Source organism: Lepidochelys kempii, chromosome 1 (assembly GCF_965140285.1).
Source record: "Lepidochelys kempii isolate rLepKem1 chromosome 1, rLepKem1.hap1, whole genome shotgun sequence".
NCBI classification, from domain to species: Eukaryota; Metazoa; Chordata; order Testudines; family Cheloniidae; genus Lepidochelys; species Lepidochelys kempii.
Window position 1 is genome coordinate 33,802,975 of NC_136380.1, and position 26,360 is coordinate 33,829,334.

Genomic DNA, 26,360 nt, shown 5'->3' on the forward strand with positions numbered 1-26,360 from the left:
GTGTTGAAATATATCAGTCCTGAAGTCATAGAACCTGTAAAATCTTGTATGTACCCAGGAAGCTTGATTAGTGCCAATGGAAGTTAAAAGGAGGTGTGTCTTAGCTATGAGTGTTGCACAGAAACAGATGAAATTATGGACTGATAAAAACATTGTTTGGACCAAAGTGAAAATTTATCAAAGCAGTGTACTAACAACATTACTCTATGGTCTGGGAGCAGCTGCATTAAATGAAACAGACCTCAGAAGGCTGGAGGAAGTAGAGGTCAGAGTTCTTTGAAAGATGATAGGTGTAAAGTAGAAGGAGCTTAAGAAAAATGATGTTAGGAGAGCGGGATGTGAAATCAGGGTACAGGTTTGGCTAGAACCAAAAAGATTGCAATGATGGGGACGCTGTCAGTGGTATAGTCCTGAATGAGCTGTACACTACTGGAACACCCCCACTGGAGTGACCTCACACAAATGTGTGGAGGATGCCATTTGGCTCTCCAAAATGGTATCTTCCAGGTGGCGTGACCTTGCACCTATGGTAAGTGTGAGATGACACTGTGCGGAGGGTGCCATTTTGAAAGAAAAATAGCATCCTCTGTGCAGCAAAAGTGCCAGAATGATGTTCCGGCTCTGCTACACCTCGGGACACTGCAGAAGACAAGCAGATGGTAAGCTGGTAGGATGCCAAAGAAAGTGCACACAACCAAGCTCAGTCCAAACTAGATCTGACCATCAGCTAGATGTCAGGACATCATATGCAGAGACATGACCAGGCTGGGCTTAATGAAGGAACAAGCCATGGACAGGAATTAATGACAATGCTGAACTGCTCCCTTTGTCTGTAAAGATGTTTAGGGATGAAAAGAAGGTTTTGTGACTTAGCAATTCGGATACCAAGAACTAAAACAGTATAAATGCTTACGTGCAGCTGTGTGCATTTTGCCTCTGGCCTTCAAGTGAACAAGTTATGATGAAAATCTGACCATAATCCCAGAAATTCCAGTTGTAAAGAGTCTTGGAATTTATTTTGTAAAAGTCCTTTAAGTCTTTGAACTTTTTGTTCCTTACTGGCTTTGTACATTGTCTATTCAATCTGTACATCATTATTTATTGCTACATGGTACTTACTCCTGTGTGACTGTGGATAGGCTATATTGAAATCTTTGTGACCAAATATATCCTACTGAATAGTGTGGCTGGGGCCCATTCTTTTATGCTGCAGTTGTATGGAATATTCTGATTGTCACCTGAATACTGGTGAGAGGTGCCAGACCAACAGCCCTAGAGTCTTTTTATTCAGAGAACAGGTACAGCCTGGAAGTTGTAGCACAAACTTTCCTCTGCCAACCATGAAATGGAGGGGCCTCATCTAAGTAAAACAGTTTCTGCATCCCATCTCAGAACTGGCTGAATTTTAGTGGCCAGCAAATGACCCCTTATCTACATCACCAGGGTGTTGTGATACTTAAGCGTTCTATATATGATAGGGTTTTTATGTCAATCTCCATGCTCATTTTGTCCTCAGCCTCTTTGTTTTATCATCTGTTGACGAGGAAATGGAGCCACCATCTTATTTAATATATTCCATTGGTCATCAGAAGGTAACAACTTTTAGTCACTGTTCACCTGACATGTACCAGTAACACAAAGGTGAAAGGAGGAGTGCTGGAACAATTTGTATAGTGGAGGTGCTGTTTGAATCATTGAACCAAACTGTAAACCCTGTGTATGATGGAAATCACTTCAAGCCAGGGGATCTGGCAGCACTCCCAGCATCCCTAGTTCTAGCACCTGTGGGTAAAAGGCTCCATAAAACCACAGTCGCTAGAGCTACCCAGTTCACTGTGATGCCTCTTGATTTGGTATTTTAAAAATATAACCCTTTGTTCTTATGTAGCAATTTTTATCCAAATATCAAAACACTTTACAAAAGTTAAGACCACTAGGGACTCTGTTACTGATCACGTGTAGATGCTCTGGTGATGGGGGGGGGGGAAGGCAACATAAAAACCCTATCATATATAGAACGCTTAAGTATCACAACACCCTGGTGATGTAGATAAGGGGTCATTTGCTGGCCACTAAAATGTGGCCAGTTCTGAGATGGGATGCAGCAACTGTTTTATAGCGCAGCAGTTCAGAGTAGGAAGCGATGAAGAATACATTGTCTAATTGCAAGTGCCGGAACACTTAGATTAAAATGTAATTAGCTGATCTGGAGCCTGGCCAGATCACTGGAGTTAAAAAACGCCTACTTTTACAAAATTCACCATGGGATCCTTACTGATCACACAAGTGTCAGTTTTACCGCTCATGTGAAAGATGACGCATTTAGCAGCACTGTGCCCCTGACACATTGTTGGGCATCGATTCCATATTGACCTAGACAGGTGGAATTCTTCATACCAGTGCTATATTCTACAGCACTTGGAGATGTCCTGTCTAGGTATTGACTGAACCGGCTATAGCTTCTGAGATCTGACAGGTTCACAATACAATGCAGGATGCTGCTATCTTTTCATTATCTGTTGTTTTACAAGAGGTCATTAAGACTGAGACTAATGTGGTGATCCTTTTTGGGAAATACTTATATAGACATTGGAGAGAGATCTGATAGCAATGGAATTATTATAAAACTATTAAACTACTTAATTTTGAACCATCAATAAAATAAAATAACAAATCAAAAGTCAAAACAGCCCATTTATTACTGTAATGTTCTTAAATAAGCATGGGAATAGTTTTTTCAGGATGGAAATGCATGTTTTCAGGTATTAACTCAATTAATATTGCACTTCAAACAGTTAACTCATCTTCAAAGACACTGCACCAAAACATTGGTAGCTGGATACAATGTAGATTGCTCGCTGCACAGGATGTCCAGCACAGCATGCATTAAACATCAGAGACCAGAAGTTTTTTGGTTACGAAATCTTCTGTTAGTCAAATCAGAAAACAATAATTACTTTCAGTTTGGAGAAATAAATACACTTAGCAATGCAAACCACCTTCTTCCTTCTTTTTGTTTTTGTTTCTTAATAGAGACTTCTGCAAATTGAATGGCTATAGTTATTCCAAAAATGTGTTTGCAGTAAGGCTAGGGTTTTAAAAAACGGATACCTATTGTTTAATATGGATCTAGGAGCCTAATTTTAGCTGGCAATTGTTGAAAACCTTGGACTGGAAGTTGACAAGGCCTGCTTTTCAAAGATGCTGAGCACCTGCAGCTCCCATTGACTTGAACTGGAGGTCTGAGAACTTGGCATATCCGAAAATCAGACTCTTAATGAGCCAGTTGGAAAACAATGCAGGTCTCCACTTGATGCACCAATGTATTTTTTCATAGCTTCATAAGTTTAAATGAGTTATATTTTCTAGTCCCAGAGGGAGACTTTTTCTTTGAAAATAAAAATGTTTTGTATACTGGTCCTTGAAAAAGTCAACAGAAAAGACAATTACACATTTTATTGCACTAATGTTTAAATTACACCAGCTTTTGGACAAAAATGTTGTGGTGTAAGATACTTTAGATTAGAACACAGAATGTAAACTTCAGATAAAGGTGTTATCTATTATCAATAATATTTGTCAAATTTTGCTCTAAACTGGTGTGAATCAGGATTGGCAGAAGCTGCCCCAAAAAATCTTAGCTGTTTTCTCAGCCTACTTCCCTAGCACATACATCATTTGAGTTGAAATGCACTTTCAATCAGCTTTGCCTGTTTCCCCGCAGGATTTAGTGTTATGCAATATTTGGCCAGAGATTAATGCATTCAAACAGTTTTCCTTCTAATTTTACTATTTGGAATCCTATGCCAGAAATGATTACCTTTGTGTCGCAGAACATCAAGGACTCAATGCCTTTAGAACGTACAGCCATGTATATAGGGTGTTGAGGGGTACCGCATCAGAACTAGTCCTCAATGAGTCCTGACTGAGGTAAGCACATGCTTAAGTTGAACCTGATTCAGCTAGACCACCTAAGCACATGCTTAGAGAGACAAAGAGGGTAAGGTAATATCTTTTATTGGACCAACTTTGGCTGGTGAGAGTGACAAGCCTGTCATTCTCACCAATAAAAGAAAAGGAGTACTAGTGGCACCTTAGAGACTAACCAATTTATTTGAGCATAAGCTTTCGTGAGCTACAGCTCACTTCATCGGAGAAGCACAAAAGCTTATGCTCAAATAAATTGGTTAGTCTCTAAGGTGCCACAAGTCCTCCTTTTCTTTTTGCGAATACAGACTAACACGGCTGCTACTCTGAAACCTGTCATTCTCACCAATAAGAAGTTGGTCCAGTAAAATATATTACTTCATCCATCTTGTCTCTAATATCCTGGGATGGACACAGCTACAACTACATTGCATAAGCATATGTTTAACTTTCAGCATGTGCTTACATCCTGTTTACTTTAGTGGGATTCAAGCAAAAACTTGTTAAGCATAATGCTTTGCTGAATAGGGGTAGCTTGCTGCATCAGGGCCTCTAGTGGTGGAGCACACACCGGTTCTGGCTGGAAGTTCAGTTGTGGCTCCTGCATTTCCTTTTTAGAGTTATAGGGCTGGCTATGTTGGCTACACCCAACAGCCTGTGCAGAAAGGCATCAGGCCTAATTCTGGCCCCTTTGGATTTTGTATTGGTACCGGTGCTGCTAGCACTCCTTCAGCCCTTGCGTTTGAGGACTAAGTTCTTGGCTGTTTCAGCTGTGCTGGTAGGTACATGAGAAAGAGGAAGGGCTTTTTGTATCCTTTGTTTCCGTTGCACAACCACACAGCCAGTCATGGGGCCAGATTTTCCCACCCTTCTGTAACCCACCAGTGAGTGTGTGTTACAGGTCCTACTCTCTACTGCGCCACAGAGCATATGGGCTGTGACAGTCCCCAGCTACAGAGCCTTGTTTCTTTAGCTTAAGTTGTAGCATCTCATGCTCTTAATTCTGGAGGTCCCCAGTGCATCGGCCAAGATGGTGGCCATCACACTTACGTGGAATTATCTTACTACATGAGCACTACTCATGAAATAAACTACTAGTTGATGTAAATGAGCGTGGCAGAATCAGGCCTCTGATTATTAACAGCATTGGGATTGAAATAATTTAAGTATTGTCAAATTTCCGTTCTGATCACTCTGTTCCAGAAAGACACTGCCAGCCTCCTTTTCCCAGAAGTTTTGTAACAGACTGACCACTCTGTACCTGTTCTACTGCTCTGTACTGAATCAAATACTGATCTTCAGACCTGCTTGTATGTATGCAATTTCCATCTCCTGGCTAAAGCACCAACTCAGCAAAGCAATTAAGCACTTGCTTATGTACCATTCAGTGCTGAAGAGGGATGGAATTAAGCATGTGTTTAAAGTTAATGGTTGCATAAGACATGCTGGTGTTTTGCTCAGTAAGAGCCTTAAAAGGTGGAGGTACTCATTTGACTTACTAGATGGAGACCTATTTTTTGGAGGCAAAGGTCATGAGTTATTTTCCTGAGGTTTTTTTTTGTTGGGTTGGTACCTGATGTACATGGTGTTTGCATGTATATGGCCATGCCATTGATTATTATCCAACCTCAAAATCTGGGTACTACAGAGATAGGATCGAATCACTTTACAACGAATCCTGTCCCTTACAAATACTGCTCTCTTCTGAAATCTCTCAAGTGTCGTCAGAGAGACAGATGTTTATCGTCAACTTATCGCCTTGAACCACTGGTTGAGGCAAGGATGGAGAATAACTATTTAATGGAACATGCAATTGATTTGGAAGATATCCGTGTAGGAATAGCTTTACTGATACCTGCAAACATGCTCTATTTGACTTGTTGAATCCAAATCTGTTGAAATGAAGTGCTATAGAAACAGCCTCCCCATCACTTTAATACCATATGATTTTCTTTCTGCTAAATTCCAGGAACTGCAGTTTTACTAGAGTCTGCCCTTCTGAATGCCCTTTAGGTTTTTTGGCTATAAACATTACTTGTTGGGCTGGTTAGAAAATGGGGGGGAAAATGCACAAAATGTTTAATTTTCATCAGCATTTTCCAACCAAAAATGATTATCTCAATTCTCTGGCTTGTGATAGGTCTGTTATAACAATTATCAAAACGTTTAATGTTTTCTCTAGTGACTTGCTAACATATTTTGCCACCAGGATAAATATGGTATAATTCTAATGAATTACTACAGATTTACGTTGGTGTAACTGAAATTATGCATTCAATATCCTGTTTCAGGTTAGTAAAAATAAAAGCATGCTGTAGGTTTTGTGGAAGTGTACAAGATTTAAAAAAAACATGAAAACAGGTTGTTATGCTGCGGGGAGGTGAAGCCTTATTGAACCTGGTGGGCATACTAGTTGTCCTTTGTTTTTACATTTATCCTGAATAATCAAGCTCCTTTGTGGAATAGATGGCTGACATAATAGAAGCCACCACAATGTAAAGTTGGAATAGGAGTTGAGCCATGCAGTACAAGGGGTTTTCACTGGGGTCTGAATGCAAATGCAGGGGGATGGGGATGGTCGGAGGGGGGAGGGGAAGGGGAAGGGGTGGAAGGAGTGTGACACTGCAGAAGCACAAAGGAACCGCAGAGAAGTATTTGTAGTGTGATCTCTCAGAAAAAGCTGAGAGAGAGAGCGTACTTTTGGGTAGACTGTTGGTTAGAAAGAGCTTTGGAAGTATGAGCAAAGAAACTGGTTCCTGCTGTCCTTAGGGAAATAGAACTTTGTGTACATTCTTTGTAAATAAACAGCATTGCATCAAAGAAATACCTGACTCCATCATCAATTTCTCCCCCTAGTGGAAACAACTCACAAGTCCCCCATATATTCACTACTTGCTCAGATCAAAAGGGATAACAATATTATGAATTCTTTGGTTTGCTTGTTCTTAGATAAAGAATAGATCTGCTGGAGTAAAGAACCATAAAGGCTGAAAATACTGTTTTGTTGGCTCAGAGCTAGCTATCAGTAGATCTAGAAAATAAGAGTGTTTGTTGTTACACAGGTTTCAGAGTAGCAGCCGTGTTAGTCTGTATTCGCAAAAAGAAAAGGAGTACTTGTGGCACCTTAGAGACTAACCAATTTATTTGAGCATAAGCTTTCGTGAGCTACAGCTCACTTCATCAGATGCATCACCTCATTGGATGTAGCTCACGAAAGCTTATGCTCAAATAAATTGGTTAGTCTCTAAGGTGCCACAAGTACTCCTTTTCTTTTTATTGTTACACAATACTTAGAATTCAGTTATTTGCACAAATCATTTTAATTTTTCTCTGATTAGGATTTAAAAATAAGCAATTAGATATTCTGTAAGGTGCTTAGGAAATTTTTATGATTAAAATCAGCATTTACTCTGTATATATGCAACCTCACATCTATACTTGTAAGAGGACCATGTTTCCTGAAGCAGTTTCAAACCACTTCAAGCTAGAACAGTTTTAAGCTACTTTATGTTTCAAATGTGGATGGTGTCCAGCTGTGTCAATGAATTTTTTAATTATGGCCATGAGCCAAGATCCAAATTTTAAGAACTTGCTTACGTCATTCATATGCTATGATGAATAGGGCTGCTTTCCTGAACTGTGGTCCGTATTTGGAAATATCTTTAAAATTTAGACTCAACCACCCTTCTTAAACAGTTTTAACATATCTGGCCCCCCAGGTATGTTAACTTGAACCAGTTAATTTTTGTTAAACACATTTAAACTTGAAATGATTTGACATCAGATTTAAAACCATTTGAGGAAAATGATCCCCTTATAAATATAGAAGGGGCTTAATTAGTATTAAACTGCAAAGATCAGATTCTCAGGTGGGGTAAATTGGCAAAGTTTCTTGACTTTAATGAAAGGATGTGATTTACATTAGCTCAGGGTTTGACTCTGATAACAAATATAAAATTATCTTAGAGCAAGCTAAAGTCAAGGAAATGTAATACAGCTACAGCATGAACAATACTATTGACTTGCAACACCATCTGCTGGAAGACAGAAAATAAAAACAAAAAGAAAAGGAGGACTTGTGGCACCTTAGAGACTAACCAATTTATTTGAGCATGAGCTTTCGTGAGCTACAGCTCACTTCATCGGATGCATACCGTGGAAACTGCAGCAGATATTATATACACGCAGAGATCATGAAACTATACCTCCTCCCACCCCACTGTCCTGCTGGTAATAGCTTATCTAAAGTGATCATCAAGTTGGGCCATTTCCAGCACAAATCCAGGTTTTCTCACCCTCCACCCCCCCACACACAAACTCACTCTCCTGCTGGTAATAGCCCATCCAAAGTGACAACTCTCTTCACAATGTGCATGATAATCAAGGTGGGCCATTTCCTGCACAAATCCAGGTTCTCTCACCCCCCTCCAAAAACCACACACACAAACTCACTCTCCTGCTGGTATCAGCAGGAGAGTGAGTTTGTGTCTGTGGTTTTTGGAGGAGGGTGAGGGGGTGAGAGAACCTGGATTTTTCTCTGAAAAAAATCAAATTCCAAGTTTGCCAGTAAGAAAAGAGCCTGAGTAGTAGTCAACTAAAGAATGGAAGGGAACAGTTTACCTAGGAAGTTACAAGAGCCTATATTAAAATGGAGAGCTACTTTTACCCTTTTGTCTGCTTGCTTCTGGCAAAGGCTGACTCAGGAATAGAGGGGGAATTTCTTGGGGTGCAGCAACTCTGCTGGCTTGGAAAAGTGTGCACTACATCACCTGTTCCTCTCTGTGTTAGACAATTCCTGTGTCTCTGTTTCTACAGTTTAAAACCTTTAAAAATATCTTTCTTTACAGCTGAATATAGAAATTGCCAGAATCTAGTCCTGTACTTTTTTATTTAAAAGCAAACAAACAGCGAATTGGGGATGTTTGCACTAAAATGATATGAATCAGTGTCTGTATTTCTTCATATTTATATGCCAAACAAATGTATAAAAATCTGCATTAAAATAACGATTAGTAAGTGTGCAAAATTGAGCAATGGAAAGTTAGGAAATGCCAGGATTCAGGTAGTTTGAACACTGTGCACATGCATTTTGACACAGTCTTTAATAACACATTTGCACTGTTTTTTTTCCACAGGCCCCCTCATTCAGTGGTAATTGAAGTTTTGTTTGTTGTTTGCCTTCAGGCACTGTGCAGCTGTGTACATACTTTGCAACATGAACATACCAAGTCAGGTTCCAGGTCTCGGTCCTTATTTTCAAGGTGCTCAATGGCCAGGGTCCAGTATCTCTAAAGTACCAGGCTGACAGGTCCTATTTCTCAGGCACCATGAAGTTTTCTACGATAAGGTTAGGTTTGTTTGTGCAGGAGATAGAGCTTTCTCAGGGGACAGTCTGTGACAGTGGAACAAACTCCCAAAGGAACTAAGGACCATGACAAACCTCCCTACCTTTCCCAGTGCAAAGTGCATTTCTTCAACCTGACTTCTCTAATATAAATACATGAGCAATATGTACACTTAACCTCACTCCCAAACAAACCAGAAATCAAAGCCCTACCAAAACAAAACAATCCACTGCACACACAATTCTCCCCATGAGAAGAGGATGAGAGAGAATGAACTGGACCTGACAAATGTTATTTGCAATCATGTTGTAGCCATGTCGGTCTCAGGATATTAGACAAGGTGGGTAAGGTATAGGGTGACCAGATAGTAAGTATGAAAAATCGGGATGGGGGGAGGGGTTTAATAGGCACCTAAACCCTGAATATCGGGACTATGCCTATAAAATTAGGACATCTGGTCACCCTAGCTGAGGTAATATCTTCTATTGGACCAACTTCTGTTGGTGAAAGAAACAATCTTTCAAGGACCTGAAGAAGAACTCTGGAGTTCTTTCATCAACAGAAGTTAGTCCAATAAAAGATATTACCATGACAGATGTTAGTCATATTATTAATGTACTAGGGGAAGCTGCTCAGATACTGCACTGATGATAGTATAAGAACCTATATAGAATAGAGTGAAGGAGAAAGAGAGAGCTGCTTCTTGGGATTATCCTTTCCCTTGTCCCTAATGATCCTATTTGCTAAAAAATATATGCATTCTTAGTGCTGTTGTAGCTTTGTGCAAAAGTGTGAATTGTCTCAGTAGATTCTGATGTATTTTATCCTGTAGGCAAAGATATCTAAAACAGGGAATATAAATAACACAGGTTATGCAAACCCACACCACTAGGTGGAAGCAGATATTTTGAATTGTCATTTATTGAGAAACTGTTTCAAAAAGCGAAGTAATGTTCTTGGAATTCTGCTTTAAGCCATAAGGCACACAGCTAAGCAGAGTCATCTATAGAGTGCTGGATCTTTAATTTTTTTCCATGAAAGAACATGCTTAAAATCCCTTTAATAAATTGTGTTATCTTCACTCTCCTATTTGTCTGTGCTGTGACGGAAAAATATAATTGTCTGTTAATAATGGCTTTTATTTGAAGCAGAGAGTTAGAAAACATGTTTGTAAAATGCTTTGAAGAAGAAAATCTCTCTAGAAACGCAAATTATTATTATTGTTGTTATTGGGTCAAATTCTACAGTCCTTTCTCAGATCCTCAGAGGTATTGAGGCTCTTAGCTCCCATCGATTTCAGTGGAAGTTAGGAGTCTAAATACCCTTAAGGATCTGGGTCTCATACCCTACTAAGACAAAACTTTGACTGACTTTAATTCAACCTAGCACTGAGTTGGGTTAAGCCCTATATCTTACTGTACGTTATACAGAACCTTTTAGCTAGCAGGAGTAAATCTGCTAACTATTTTTGTAGTAATGCATTTTCTCCATTTACCACATTTGTTTTCTTGCTTCCTCAGGCATTTTGGGCCTTGTACATAATGTGTATAAATGGTATATTTATCATCCTCTCTGACTGTAATGTGTTTTAAGTGATGGTGTGTTGTAAAGCTTCATTCAGTATGGGCTGATCCGTTGATCCTCATTAGTGAGACAAGTGTATGAATTGCAACCCCAAGACCTGCTATGGGCTAGCTGCAGTGAACAAGCATTATTAAAATTACCTGTGCTCCTACAAGATGCTGCATTTTTGAAAGGCCTGACTTTATGGAGCCAGGTGTAGACAGTGAGGGGTGCATAACAGCACAGAGACAGGCAAACTCTGTGATGACCATGCCCGTAGCTTCTTGTGGAAGTGGTCTCCTGTTTATGTACTAAAAATGGAGTAGGCCTCAACTGTGTGCCACTGCGTACTTTCCATCTTGTTTCAGAGTAGCAGCGATGTTAGTCTGTATCCGCAAAAAGAACAGGAGTACTTGTGGCTCCTTGGAGACTAACAAATTTATTTGAGCATAAGCTTTCATGGGCTACAGCCCACTTCATCGGATGCATAGACTGAAACATACGGTAAGAAGATATATTGAATAATTTTGAATCTATTTCCCCATGTTAAGTATCCTCACACCTTCTTGTCAACTGTCTAAATGGGCCATCTTGATTATCAGTACAAAAGTTTTTTTCTCCTGCTGATAATAGCTCATCTTAATTAATTAGCCTCATACAGTTGGTATGGCTACTTCCACCTTTCATGTTCTCTGTATGTATATATATATATCTTCTTACTATATGTTCCATTCTATGCAGTCGATGATGTGGCTGTAGCCCACAAAACTTTATGCTCAAATAAATTTGTTAGTCTCTAAGGTGCCACAAGTACTCCTGTTCTTTTTCCATCTTGTGCAATTGTACAAGTTCCCAGTTTACACAATGGTATGGAACAGGGGCTTAGTCACATCAGACCCTGAATTAGGGAGAAAGTTCCCTAAATATGTAGCATTACATTAGTTATATACTGGTACCTGGTCAAAGGGGCCTTTTTTGCTTACTTTATTATTCTCTTGTCTGTTTGTTGTGCTGTTAATAGGTGTTAATTAATGACAGTTAAGGACCATCTTGTTCTGTGTCTGTATAGCCTAGCACAATGGGATACTGGTCTGTGACTGGGACTATGAGGCAGTACTGCAATACAAATAATCACATGCTGATCTACAGAAATACTTTTGTACCTTGACGATCCCCACTGGCTTAAGAGAGCGAGCTGTATTAGTCATTGTAAATGGAAGTATGTGAACTGCGGTTTAACTCAGTCCCCTTGTTTCCTGCACTGAGTGTTCTTTCTGCTCAATACACTCAATGGTAGGCATGTCCACATAATAGGGTTATGAAGATGGGTCGATGGGAGAGTTTGACTTCCTTAGCCATGGGATGCTGTTGTAGGAAGGAGGTTTGCTGGGAAGAGATGGGGTCCGTCTGACCAAGAAGGGGAAGAACATTTTCATGCACTGACCAACCTTATGAGACGGGCTTTAAACTAAGTTCAGAGAGGGGGCAAGTGACAAAAGCCACCAGGTAAAAAAGGTGATCTTAATAGAGGACTAGATATTTGGGGAGAAGTAGATGTGGAAAATTACAGTAGAGTTATAAGAAAAGGAGGACTTGTGGCACCTTAGAGACTAACATTTATTTGAGCATAAGCTTTCGTGATGCATCCGATGAAGTGAGCTGTAGCTCACAAAAGCTTATGCTCAAATAAATTTGTTAGTCTCTAATGTGCCACGAGTCCTCCTTGTCTTTTTGCGGATACAGACTAACACGGCTGCTACTCTGAAACCAGTAGAGTTATAGGAGCAACAAGAGGGAAAAACATAGAGGCATCTGCTTAACATCTTAGAAATCGATACACAAATGCTAGGAGTAATAATAATGGGGAATAAACAGTAAGAACTGGGAGTTTTAGTTCATAAGTCATAACTGAGCTTAACTGGCATCACAGATACTTGATGGGATAAATCTCATGACTGGAATATTGGTACAGAGGGGTATAGCACAGATAATAGGGAAATCCCTGATGAGCCCCCAGCTGTGAGAGGGAGGGATGTTGCGCCCCCACGTCTTCCACAAACACAGACCGCTTTGAGACTTTCTTGCTTGTAAACACCAACATGTAGTCTATTTAATCCCCCTACCAATAGATAGCACCTTTACATTGTATCTCAGCTTTCTAACCTCTTCTCCAAAAGTGGGGGGAGGGAGGGTATGGTGTTTCCACTCAGAGAACTCACTTTCTCAGGCTCTCCTAGCTTTTTGTCTTTCTTTTTCTCTTAGGGTGACCAGACAGCAAGTGTAAAAAATCAGGACAGGGGGTGGGAGGTAATAGGCACCTGTATAAGATAAAGCCCCAAATATTGGGACATCTGGTCACCCTAGTTTCTCTCTCTGTCTGTTCCCCTCAAAGGGCTCCTGCCTGTGTCCTTTTATACAGTTTCCCTGTTAATGGGATAATTGGTTCCTTGACTCACTAGCCCCAATCTGGCCTGGTAATCAGGGTACACCTCTGTCCAATTAGGCCTTCTGTGGGGAACCAAATTAGTACTAATAGTGACCAGAGTGCTGACTCAAGTGCAAGCCCACAGCACTCTGTCACATCATATCTGGAGATATTACCCAAAATGTCCATTAGTGATCACCACACTCTATGCCCCTAGTTTTTCGGTCCGGATCATGTATTTTTTCCATATCACTGTACTTTGCTAGTGCCCATACTCCTTGCAGAAAGAGAAAAATGACTGCAAAATGTTGTCCCTAGCAAAACTAGTCATATGAGATGTATGAGACTGAAACTTACCTCCTGGTATCAAGTCCTTCCAGGGACACTGGTCTCCAGGCTATTGTCAATGGATGAACTGTCGATGAACAGCAGACCTGACAAGTAACCGGGGTTTCCAGACTCTGTTCAGGCTGCACCTTCCTTCTGATTGCTGCAGTTCTGTGCCTCTCTTTCACCAGGCTTTCTATCGAAGCATTAGATTCTGTGCTTTTCAAGGGTGTGAATGAGAGACTGGTGAGAGCACTCAGGAAGCAGAGAACTTGGATTCTTCTTGAAAACCCCAAGACTCACCATGAGGGGGTGTATCTGCTGGTGAGGTAAGAGATCTAGGAGGCATCATTTCATGCTTGGGGATCAGTAACCAATAGAGTGGCTGAGAGGGAACTTCCAGTTTATAGCTTTGTGGGGGGTGCCCTGGGTGGGAAACACACAGCTCCCACTCCTAGATATCAGAGCTGTATGGTCAGAGCAGCTGAGTTTTCGAAGTGTGCAATCTACCCCAAAAGCGGTTTCTTTTGTCTTCCAGTCTTCTGCTAAGATCGGGACTAATAACACCTGAGATCATACAGAGCCTCCTTCCCTGGGTGAATTCCCCAACAGAAAACCACCGAGTCACCAGCACAGCTTTCCTTGCCCGGGTAAGACACAGGGCTCTGAAGAGCAGTTTCACCATTAGGCTGTTGTCTGTTGTGTGCCTTTCTTTCAGGAGTTGTACAGTTCAGTTCATAGGAGTAATTGTCATTTAGATAGTAAGATGGATCCTCCTTTATATGGAAACCTCACAAGGAACTTCATTACACCTTTCTGAGTTCTTCTCTCTGTGTTATTTTTATCGCTGTCACTGCCTATACTAGCTACACAGCCACTGGTGCTGGCTGAGAGAGAGTGAGAGAGATACAGACAGAGTTTGGATGACTGGACCTCTTCTGCCAAGTCCTAGTGCTGATCCTAACCAACAGCTCCTGATTTTGGTTTAGCTCAGCAGATCTTCTGAATGAACCTAGTGTCCTAATACTATGAAACAAGCAACATACAAATACATTAACATCTATCTTAGGTTCTCATTACTGTAGTATCTGAATACCTCAAAACTCTTTTTAATGTATGTATCCCCACAACACTCCTGTGAGGTAGGGAAGCACTATTATCCCCATTTTACAGCCAGGGAACTGAGGCACAGAAGGGCTAAGTGACTTGCCCAAGGTCACACAGGAAGTCTTTGAGGGAGCAGGAAATTGAACCTGGGTTTCCTAAGTCCTAGGCTAGTGTGATACCTGCTGGAGCACCCTCCCTTTCCACAGCCTTCCTCCAACATCTGCATCATATTTCCCACTTACGCTAAGCAACTATCTTCGGGGCTCATCTGGTTCTCAGAAAAATAATCTATCTGTGCCTGTGATGGGCTGTACCTGGGCTTTGAGGCGCCTTACAAGAGGCCCCGTGGTCCTACTACACCCTGCCCCAGGAAAAGAGCCACAAAGGTGGGTCCTCCAGGTCTGTCTAGAGAGGCCTCGTGAAAGCAGCCAATTAGAGCCCATCAGGCTCAGATAAAAGGAGCTGCAGGGTCTTAGCAGGTCAGTTCCTGGCAGGAACTGGAGGGGCAAGAAGGGGTGCTGCTCGCTGGCCACAGAAATTCAGGGGATAGCCGGAGTTTGATTCTGGCAACATTTGCTTAAGCTTGGTTTGCAGGAAAAGAGTCCCTAAGAACTTTAACCCTGAGGTGAAAGTGGCTGGTAGGAAGAAGCCTGGAGAAGAAGCAACAGTGAACTGAAATCAAGAAGTGCCTAGCTACTGTTTATAGGTCCATGGGTTGGAACCCATAGTAATGGGCAGGCCCAGGTTCCCCTACCATCCACCATGGCAAAAGCCCCACGAAGGGGACAATTCGTATGGAGAGCTTGAACAAAGGGCAAGATTTAAAGGGCCAGAGTTGGGGCTGAAGACCCTAGTGAGGGAAATGGGACTATTCTTTACTTCCCCAGAAGGGGTTCATTTGGACTTTGGGACTCGGACAGAGGGCTGACCCACAGAAGACTCACTGAGGTCGACTGGCAGGGTGCACCAGGGGTGAGAAAAGGACTGTGGTACTATACCCAGCCACTAAGAGGCTCTCAGAAGGTGAGTGGACCCCTAGTACAGTGCCCAAAAGGAAAGCTCCATGTTTTTAAGACATTTCTCATTTGTGTGGAATAATAAAGTTACAATGTATTATGTGCCAAGTATCAGAGGGGTAGCCATGTTAGTCTGTATCCACAAGACTGTGGCTGTAGGAGGGCTCCTTGTTGTTTTAGTATATTACATGTCTGCTCAAATTATATTCCCAGTCTTAATGAACATATTGGGGTTAACGGACATGTTGATTTTATTTCAGCTAATGAGTGATCCAATGCTCAGGGAGAAGAAGTTCCTTAAGTCTGTCTTACACATCTTGGAAGAAAGGTCACATGATAGAAACAGCATTGTCCATCAGCATTGTCCATTTGGGAAATTTAGTCTATGGGGTGCTTGAGGCGGTAAGAGAGAATACTGAATAGAATGCAGCATAACTAGAGAAACCAAGGAAAACAGTTGTTCAGAGTTTACAGAGGCTGCACACAATGCACTAGGCCAAAATCTGCTCTCTCACCCTAGTAACCTCTTTGCAGTCAATACAGAGCAAGCTGGATCCTTTGGTAAACTGGGCATAAGTCAACAATGTGCACTTTAATATGACCGTATGTAGATGTATACATCTAGGAACAAAGAGTGCAGGCCATACTTACAGGATGGGAGACTCTATCCCAGGAAGCAATGATGCTGAAAAAAACTTGAGTCATGGTAGATAATCAGTTGAACATAATCTCCCAGTATGAAGTTGTGGCCAAAAGGGCTGAGATGATCCTTGGAGGCATAAACAGAGGGATCTTGAATAAGAGTAAGGAAGTTATTTTCCCTCTGAATATGGCACTCATATGAGCACTGCTGGAATACTGTGACCAGATCAGGTGTCCACAATTCAAGAAGGATGCTGATAAATTAGAGAGGATTCAGAGAAGAGTCACAAGAATTATCAAAGGATTGGAAAATATGCCTTTAGTGATAGACTCAAGGAGCTCAATCTACTTAGCTTTACAAAGAGAAGGTTAAGGGGTGCTTGAGGACAGTCTATAACTACTCACATGGGGAATAAATTTTGATAATGGGCTCTTCACATTAACAAACAAAGATATAACAAGATTCAATGGGGAAAGATGAAGCTAGACTAATCCAGACTGGTAATAAAGCTTACATTTTTAATGGTAATTTTAATTAACCATTGGAACAGTTTACCAAGGGTTATGGTGAATTCTGTCACTAGCAATTTTAAAATCAAGTTTGGAAGTTTTTCTAAAAGATACACTCTAGCTCAAATAGAGACTATTTCGGGGAAGTTCTGTGTTATGCAGGAGGTCAGACTGGATCATCACACTGGTCCCTTTTGGCCTTGGAATCTAAGTAGCTAGGAATCTAATAGGATTACACAGGTGTAATATGGCACCGAGTTTGGCTCATTGTAGCTAGCACCCGGTCTGAAATATAGCTATAGGTCTCAGGGGTATAGATGAAATTCCCACAGCTTCATAATTGCTAAAGAAAACTTATTAGAAGTGTGATCAGTGATAAGTGGTTTTTAATGTCATATATTTGTACAGGTGAAAAAGCACAAGAAGTTTCTTCTGGACATACTGATCAGGACCTTAAATGACACTTTCAGTTCTGAAGTCATTGGTGAGAGCATGAAGGCACTGGCCAAAGTCCTGAAGGAGCTGACGGAGAAGGACATAGCTTCTTCCTTCAGAGACCTCACCCCACAGATTTGGACTTGCTTTGACAATGTATGTGAACAGAACTGGTAACTGGATTGGTAACTGGTTAAAAAGAACTGGATTGGTAACTGGTTAAAAGATAGGAAACAGAGGGTAGGAATAAATGGTCAGTTTTCAGAATGGAGAGAGGTAAATAGTCGTGTCCCCCAGGGGTCTGTACTGGGCCCAGTCCTATTTAACATATTCATAAATGATCTGGAAAAAGGGGTAAACAGTGAGGTGGCAAAATTTGCAGATGATACAAAACTACTCAAGATAGTTAAGTCCCAGGCAGACTACGAAGAGCTACAAAAGGATCTCACAAAACTAGGTGACTGGGCAACAAAATGGCAGATGAAATTTAATGTTGATAAATGCAAAGTAACACACATTGGAAAAAATAATCCTAACTATACATATACAATGATAGGGTCTAAATGAGCTGTTACCACTCAAGAAAGAGATGTTTGAGACATTGCGGATAGTTCTCTGAAATCATCCACTCAATGTGCAGCAGCAGTCAAAAAAGCGAACAGAATGTTGGGAATCATCAAGAAAGGGATAGATAATAAGACAGAAAATATCATATTGCCTCTATATAAATCCACGATACGCCCACACCTTGAATACTGCGTGCAGATGTGGTTGCCCCATCTCAAAAAAGATAATTGGAATTGGAAAAGGTTCAGAAAAGGGCAACAAAAATGATTAGGGGTATAGAACGGCTTCCATATGAGGAGTGATTAATAAGACTGGGACTTTTCAGCTTGGAAAAGAGGCAACTAGGGGGGATATGATAGAGGTCTATAAAATCATGAGTGGTATAGAGAAAGTAAATAAGGAAATGTTGTTATTTACTCCTTCTCATAATACAAGAACAAGGGGCCACCAAATGAAATTAATAGGTAGCAGGTTTAAAACAAACTCAAGAAAGTATTTTTTCACGCAACACACTGTCAACCTCTGGAACTCCTTGTGAGAGGGTGTTGTGAAGGCCAATACTATAACGGGGTTCAAAAGGGAGCTAGATAGATTCATGGAAGATAGGTCCATCAATGGCTATTAGCCAAGATGGGCAGGAATGGTGTCCCTAGCCTCTGTTTGCTGGGATTGGGTGACAGGACATGGATCACTTGATGATAACCTGTCTGTTCATTCTCTTTGGGGCACCTGCCATTGGCCACTGTCAGAGGACAGGATACTGGGCTTGATGGACCTTTGGTCTGACCCAGTATAGCCGTTCTTATGAACTCTCCAACCCCGTTCAACTGATCTTGATTAGACTCCATTTACAATGTGTGATGTGGACTCCCTGGGCATTGCTCATGTCAGAGTGAAGAGATTTTAGGCCTCAGGGGAGAGAAGTGTTTTACGGAGGAGGAGAGCATTAGGAGGATGGGGATGACATCCCTGCTCCCACAGTCTCACCCTTCTGTTCATCTTTATTTCCACAGAGAATGGCAAAGAAAGTCTGAATACTGGATTAGGTAGCTAGATAACCATGAAGAGGGGGTTACAGAGAACAATAGAGTGCTGGGCCTGCTCTATACCATTTTTACTTGAGAGGGTGGGAATGATAATTCCATTTTGCAGAGAATTTTGAGATTTCAAATTTTGGTTTTGTTCCTATTTGGGGGAACCTCCCTCCCCAAATTTCAAAACTCTTTGTGAAATGGAATTACTACTCCCAACCCAGCTCCTCTGGAAGCCTTGGCCCAGGGCAGTCTGCTGCCAGACTATCCCAGAGCTGGGGACCCGGGAAACTCTGGGAGCTGGAGGTGCCAGGGAGTTGCAAATTTGAGAGCCAGGACTCCCAGAGTTCCTGGCTCCCTGTCAGCCTGCCAGATAGGCTGTTCAGAAGCCGGGGGCCTAGAAGCCCATGATCTGCCAAGGAGCTGGGTGGGTGCACTGGCAGGACAACAAACAGGTTTCTAAGGATCCCTGCCTGGCTTCTGGAGAAATTTCATCAAAATTGAACTGTCTCTAAAATATTTTGACGAATCAGCAAATTTGGACGAAAAATTGGTTAATTCAAGTTCTTCCAACCAGCTGTAGTTGGAATCACTCTGCTTTAGCATAGAAGAGATGGCTGTGCTAGGTGCATGATGTGATTGTCCCTTAGTTACCAACTTGCGGGGCTTTCTTGGCTGTAGGAGGATGATGGCCTCTTCGTTCATTGGCTTTTGTCCTATTTGGCATCCTGGCCCACTTGACAAAGAGAAAATGGAAGGCCTATTTCACTGATCAGGTTAGACAGAGCTGGGTCACACTTCTGCTGCACCTGCAAGACCCAAACCCCGAGGTTTCAATGGTAAGACCGACAGTGACGTATTTACTAAGGAAAAGGAATCTTCCTCCCAATGCCAGGGAAGCTCTGCTATTCCTGCCTGCTGTGGAGGCCCAAATTCTCCCCTCAGTTTATTACCTGCCCACTGAGTCAATTCCAGCCAGACTGGTCTATGGCTGCCTCACCAGAGTCCAGGATAGGTCATGGGTCTGACCCCGACAGGTCTCTGTTCCTGTCTCTCTGCACCCTGCCTCTCTAGAACAGAGGAGAGACCACAGCTATGCCTGGTGAAGCAGCTTTCATAGATATATCTGTTCCAAAAAGACATTGATGCTACTTCCAGGTTTCAGTGGAAGCTCTCCCCCATATTAGACATTCCTGCATGTTTTCTGCCAATTACATCCAGGTGAATCCCTTTTTATCCTGGACTAGATGAGCAGTCAAGGAGATTAGTTCCATTTGAATGAACATAGCACTCGATAGGGAACAATTAAATGGTGCGACACTCTTTTTCAGGAATGCAGAGCTACGTTTCACCTCTGTGCCCCGTTTTTGGGACTGAAGAGGCTCCAAGCTGCAGTTAATGAGCACCTTGGTGGCACAGCCGAGCTGAAGCCTGAAGGGCTCCAGGTGGACATTTGCAGACACCTCGTGAGTGAGCTGTAGAACTGTATGCGATATTGACTGCAGTGGCTTGTTGTGGTGTAGAGGTGTGGGGGGATGTGTGATCAGTAATGTAAGTAACATAAGAGTAGGATATATGACTGAGGGTGATGGGAAATGTAAATCTGCCACAGATTCCCACTTTTCCCACTTCTACCCAGCCACCCGTTCTTTTTCTTATTTACCTGTGGTTCATAAAAGCATGTGTTGGCCGTCAAAGCACACTTCTAGCTGGAGAGAGCTCATGTGTCCCTGATTTCCTCTAAGCCAAAGAGAATGCAGAGCTGCTGGAGAACTTGTACAAAACCACCATCACGTACTTCTATAGCAGCTGGGAAGAGATCCGGGCAGTTGTAGCCAAGTTAGCTGGTGAGAGATGATGCCCAGTGTCCCTTTTGGTATTCCTATTGAAGGAGACAGAAAAAATCCCACTGTGCATCACTGAGCTGCCATTAATCTCTCTGTGCCTCAGCTTCCCACGCATAAATGGAGATATTAATATCCCTACCTCTCCAGCGTGGTGGTAGGAGGAATTCATTGGTTGCTATAAAGTGCTTCGGGATTGTTGCAGAGAAAGCATGGTGCAATCATTTAGTAGTAGAGGCTGAGAAACTGTCACATAGGGTATGTTTACACTTTGAGCTGCGGGTATAATTCCCAGCTTGATGAGACATACCCGCACTAGCCCTGAGTGCTAAAAATAGAGAGTAGCCACGATGGCGGGAGCAGCAGGAGGGGCTAACCGCCCCAAGTATGATCCCATCCAAACCCCAAAGTCTATTCTCAAGGTGGTTAGCTCCTCCCACTGCTCGTGCTGCCTTAGCTACATTCTATTTTTAGCATGCTAGCTCAGTCAGAGCTAGTGTGGGCGTGTCCCATTGAGCTGGGAATGATACCCCTACCTCAAAGTGCAGACCTACCGACAGCATTGTTCAGTGCTCCTTACTGCTACTTCATCATTCATGCAGCCCGCCTCCCCATAGTGCCTGCTGTTTCAGGTTCCTGGCCACACCACCTTGTCAAGGAAGCATTAGGTTCCTCCTCTTTGGCCCTGTGCCCTCTTCTCCGTAGCACACCCATGTGAGACAGGCAGGCATTGTGACCTAAGTCATCTATCAGTCACCTTGTGAGATCCCCGCTTAGAACTCACTTATTCCTGGCCCCAGTCCTTTGCTCAGACCACTAGACCAGGACACTGTCCTAGTATGTCTCCAATAACTGACAGCAGTGGCAAGAGGAACACAGACTGTTTAAATCAAATGGGTTTTATGTAAACATTCTTTTTAAAAAGTGTCTCTTTTATTCTCTTCAGTGTGGACTCTAAACTGCTCTAGCATCCTCTTGTCCGCAGCTCATCCTTAGGCCCACAGTAGGAGAAGCCAAAGACCTGTCTAGGAGCTGCTATTATCACCGTGCACTCAGCAAGGGAAGGTGTTGTTGTTGTTTGTTTTACATTGTGTATTTAGGCATCATCCTGGAACGCACGGACACCCAGCATATGAAATGGCTGGACCTAGAACAACTGTTGATCTGTAAGTAATAAATACAGCTGAAGTCCTGTTCATTAGTGAGTTATAAAGGAATTTAGCTGACAAGCAGCAGTAACCGATACCACTGGTGCAAAGTGCATCAGCCACACATTAAAGGACAGATTCACTCTTGCCCAGGAGAAGTCAGCTTTAGTTTTCCCTGAAGGAGGAAGCTGCAGCAGGTGTGATATGAGTCAGTGGATCTCCTGGCTGTCCTGGCAATGCCCCCTCCCCAACCAATGCTATCCACTCTTTGGGCTTCATTGGCTCCCTGTGGACTCCCCAGGTGAGAAGAAGTTGTAGCCACTTTCTGCTACCCCAAATTTCCCACCAGCAAATTTTCTTCCAGTAGGTGCCCTGTATCACGCATAAACCAACTTGGACCTGGCCTCTGTTTAATTCCAGGTTTATTTGAGCTCAAGCAGTGGCTCCTGAATAGAGATGGAAAATAACTTAAAAGTGGAAGCTATTGAAACAATGGATCTTCTTCCATTTACAGCAAAGTGGATGAGTTTCTGGTAGAGTCAGGGTCTCCCCACAGTTTGGAGCATGGAAGAAGGGTCCCAGTGGAGGAACCTAAAGCTTTGTTTGTCTTGGAGAGGTTCTGTAGCGTGGTATTCAGAGGTAATAAGACTCCAGCTATTTCAGGCACAGGTGACTATGAAAAGTGAGCCATATTCATCTCTCATCTATTTTCCATCCCAATATGAGGACTGAGACCAGTTTCACATTTTTGCATGTGATCATTCTGCTCAGGTACTTCAAGGTTCTGTGATTACTCTTAGCTGTGATTTGACAGTCTATTCACTAACACGTTGTCCTCTGTAATTTCAGCTCTCCAGGTCCTACAGAAAGACCCGAGTCCCACTGTCCAGCTGGTGGCAACTCCGGTCCTAAGTGACATCTGTCCTGGAAGAATGCTTGGGGAATGAAGTGGAAAGGAAACAAAGAGAACAAGGCTTTCCCGCTACCCAAAATTGGAACAAGAGAGAGGGAGAGAGAGGCAACTATAATACTGGCCAGTATTTGCCATTGTCATACTGCTCAGATGCTGTAAGTGAGAGAAGAATCAGGCCCTGTAAAGTAAAAATTTGATTTTATTACTCAAATTATTAGACATCAGAACATCTAGTCATTCTGATGGACATGCAGCCTCTGGACAAGCTCAGTGATAAGCATGTAGTATTATATTGCTTGCTCAAGGGTTATTACTATAGTAACAGCCAAGTACTGGCCCAGATCCTCAAATACACCTGAGCTGTAGACTCTGGGGTGTTCTAAATTATGCTGTCTTGTTACAGACATTGCTGCACTGTAGCTTGCTGGAGCACACTGCACTCTCTCTGTGCCATCTTCTGTTTCCAGCTCACACCCCATATACTCGGGAGGGAAGCTAGGAGTTGGTGACATACAGCCAGCTTCACTGGCTGCACACTATGTATGCTAGCTCTCCATGTGTTAGGGATTTGCACATGCTGGGGGAATTCCTAGCTGCCCTCTTAGGACAGCTTCATGGCTACTTTGCCCTGCTCCACTGCAACATAGGGCAGCATGGCCCACTATATGCAAAAAGGTGACTTTACAACTAACCCCTCCCCTATTTATGCACCTACACGTGATTGTTAGGAGTCTAAGTTTAGGTATTCAGGTTTGGAAGTTTCAGTCACTTGGCATAAAGTTGTCTCATGTCAACCAAAGGACAAATATGCCTTTAAACATCATTCCCCTTGTTTTTAAACCCTGCACCTCATTTTTATTCAGTCGGGGCTGGTCATGGGGATAAATATGACTAACTCAAGCTCAGTTTTCAAACTTGAGTGCCTAAAGTTAGACACTGGAAGCCATAATTGGGAATTCAAATATCTATTTTAGGCACCTCAGTGCTGATAGAGATTTAAGTGCCTTAATCAACACTTCTGCAGGTGGCTATAATGGGTATTTAGGCATCTAACTGCAGATTTCGGTGCTTAACTTTAGTCACCCAGGGCCTTTGTACTTGTATTGCCCAATCCTACGAGTTGCTGAGTGTCCTCAAACTCCCACTGATGTTATAAGGATGCTCTGCCCTTCAGAGAAGGTGCTCAGCAGATATAACTCATCCTCCAAAGTTAGCTACTATGAACCTCCACCTCATATAAAAAGGTCACTGAATGGTCAGGTTTCTAGTCTCCATCACCACGTCATTCTCCAGTTTATTGTCCCCCTGAGTTCAGGGCCTGTGAGGATTCACCAGGCAGCAGTTAGCAGAGGAGGGCGAAAGGCAGAGGGCGTCTGGGATGTCATTGCTCATAATTCTCAATAGGGAGACAATGTTCCTGTAACAGTTGAATATTGGAAGGAGATCAATAGAGACCCCTGTTGAATTGACACATTCTGCTAATTCAAAAGCAACTATATTAAGTAATATGGGTTCTTGTAGGGTTTCCTGTTTTGGTGATTGCAGCTTATTCCCAGTCCATGTGATCATATTGTTGTTCCCTAGTATTCTCCATTCTGTTTATGTGTATTAAGGGGCACTGTACAATACTGATGACTCTTCACATTTCTTTTTCAGGTGCTGGCCGTGTATCTCACAAACAAGGTGCTATGCAGATAACCCAGCCCCAGCTTTTGTATTTACTGTGCACACATTTCCTACTAAACTGTTTGAAGTATCTGTTTCAATTGCTCAGAGGCCTGATTTCTTCTTCCATTGTGGGGCTTCCTGCATGTCCACTGTAACCATGATGTAGGTGCTTCCTCCCTTGCCCTTTCTCCATGGAGATGGACGAAGACTTCAGCCCAGTGCCTCTTTGGGGTCGCTAACCACTCTTCCGTGATCCACACAAAGCTAGATCTAATCCCTATAGTTAGTGATCTGGGGTCTGGTTCTTAATCATATCCTCTTCTTTGTCTTTCTGGGAATTCAGTATTGCTGATGAATTCTGGGTTGTAAGTGGAATAGACTGTGTTCTGGTGAGTTACCCTCCCCCCTGTCTAGCCTATTTCTGGGTCAGAAGGCTATCTGTGAACATTTGTCTGTTTACTTACAGACTTAGGATAGGTTTCAGAGTGGTAGCCATGTTAGTCTATATCAGCAAAAAGAACAAGGAGTACTTGTGGCACCTTAGAGACTAACAAATTTATTTGAGCATAAGCTTTTGTGGGCTAAAACCCACTTCATTGGATGCATGCAGTGGAAAATACAGTAGGAAGATGTGTATATACACAGAGAACATGAAAAAATGGGTGTTGCCATACCAACTGTAACAAGACTAATTAATTAAGGTGGGCTATTATCAGCAGGAGGAAAAAAAACTTTTGTAGTGATAATCAGGATGGCCCATTTCAAACAGTTCACAAGAAGGTGTGAGTAACAATAGGGGAAAAGATAGGTTTCAGAGTAACAGCCGTGTTAGTCTGTATTCGCAAAAAGAAAAGGAGTACTTGTGGCACCTTAGAGACTAACCAATTTATTTGAGCATAAGCTGTAGCTCACGAAAGCTTATGCTCAAATAAATTGGTTAGTCTCTAAGGTGCCACAAGTACTCCTTTTCTTTTTGCGAATAGGGGAAAAATTAGCATGGGGAAATAGTTTTACTTTGTGTAATGTCCCATCCACTCCCAGTCTTTATTCAAGCCTAATTTAATGGGATAGGTGCCTGTAATAGTGTGTGAGGGAAGGCATCTCTGCTTTTCTAAGCTAAGTCCCTGTTTGTGCACTGCAAGACTTTATCAGAGAGGAACCATTGGATTTCCTAGCTTCCCACACTGCACTACAAGAGAATGACTGTCATTGGATATCTCTGATAGGGTATGTCCTGCTGTGCTCACTGGTCTTGTGACTTCTCCGTATCAAGGACCAGCTCATTTTGTTCATAATTCACATTGGACTAGACCTGGGTGAAGGCTGGAGGGTCAATTCATTGTGAGGCTCACCAGTTAAACTCCACAGTTTAGAGAATCATAGAAATGTAGGGCTGGAAGGGACCTAGAACGATCATCTAGTCCAGCACTATATTGAGACCATCTATGGCAGCTGTTTGTCTAATGGGTTCTTAAAAAAAACCTCCAATGATGGGGATTCCACAACCTCCATTTGAAGCCTATTCCAGAGCTTAACAATCTTTATAGTTAGTTAGAAAGTTTTTCCTAATATCTAACCTAAATCTCCCTTCCTGCAGATTAAGCTGATTCCTACTTCTCCTACTTTCAGTGCACATGGAGAACAGTTGATCAGGGTCCTCTTTATAACAGTCCTTAACATATTTGAACATATTTGATGATTTGGCCATATGAGGGTTTGGCTAAGATAAAGAGGCACCTGGAGGAGGGAAAGGAGATTACAGAGGTATGTGTGTAGCTTTCTTGGGGTGCCAGGGCTCTGAGTCACCTTTTTACCCATCCAGCAAGAGGAAGATTTTCTCATGCTTGGCTAGATATCTGCTCCCTAACACCACCAGTCTGTTAGCCATCCTA

At 42.3% G+C, this 26,360-nt stretch overlaps 1 long non-coding RNA gene across 2 annotated transcripts in view; it reads left to right on the top strand.

The window, feature by feature from the left end:
- LOC144930441 (uncharacterized) overlaps positions 1-24,539 on the top strand; it is a 36,730-nt gene extending 12,191 nt beyond the window's left edge. The window contains exons 2-8 of one of the 2 annotated variants that reach the window (XR_013635631.1): positions 13,779-13,916; positions 14,126-14,237; positions 17,271-17,453; positions 20,227-20,361; positions 21,686-22,188; positions 22,737-22,955; positions 24,457-24,539. This is a non-coding gene — a long non-coding RNA (uncharacterized LOC144930441). Of the gene's footprint in view, positions 1-13,778; positions 13,917-14,125; positions 14,238-17,270; positions 17,454-20,226; positions 20,362-21,685; positions 22,619-22,736; positions 22,956-24,456 lie in introns of those variants that run through there. The other variant, XR_013635632.1, reaches the window with a different exon arrangement.
- The last annotated feature ends 1,821 nt before the right edge of the window (positions 24,540-26,360 follow it).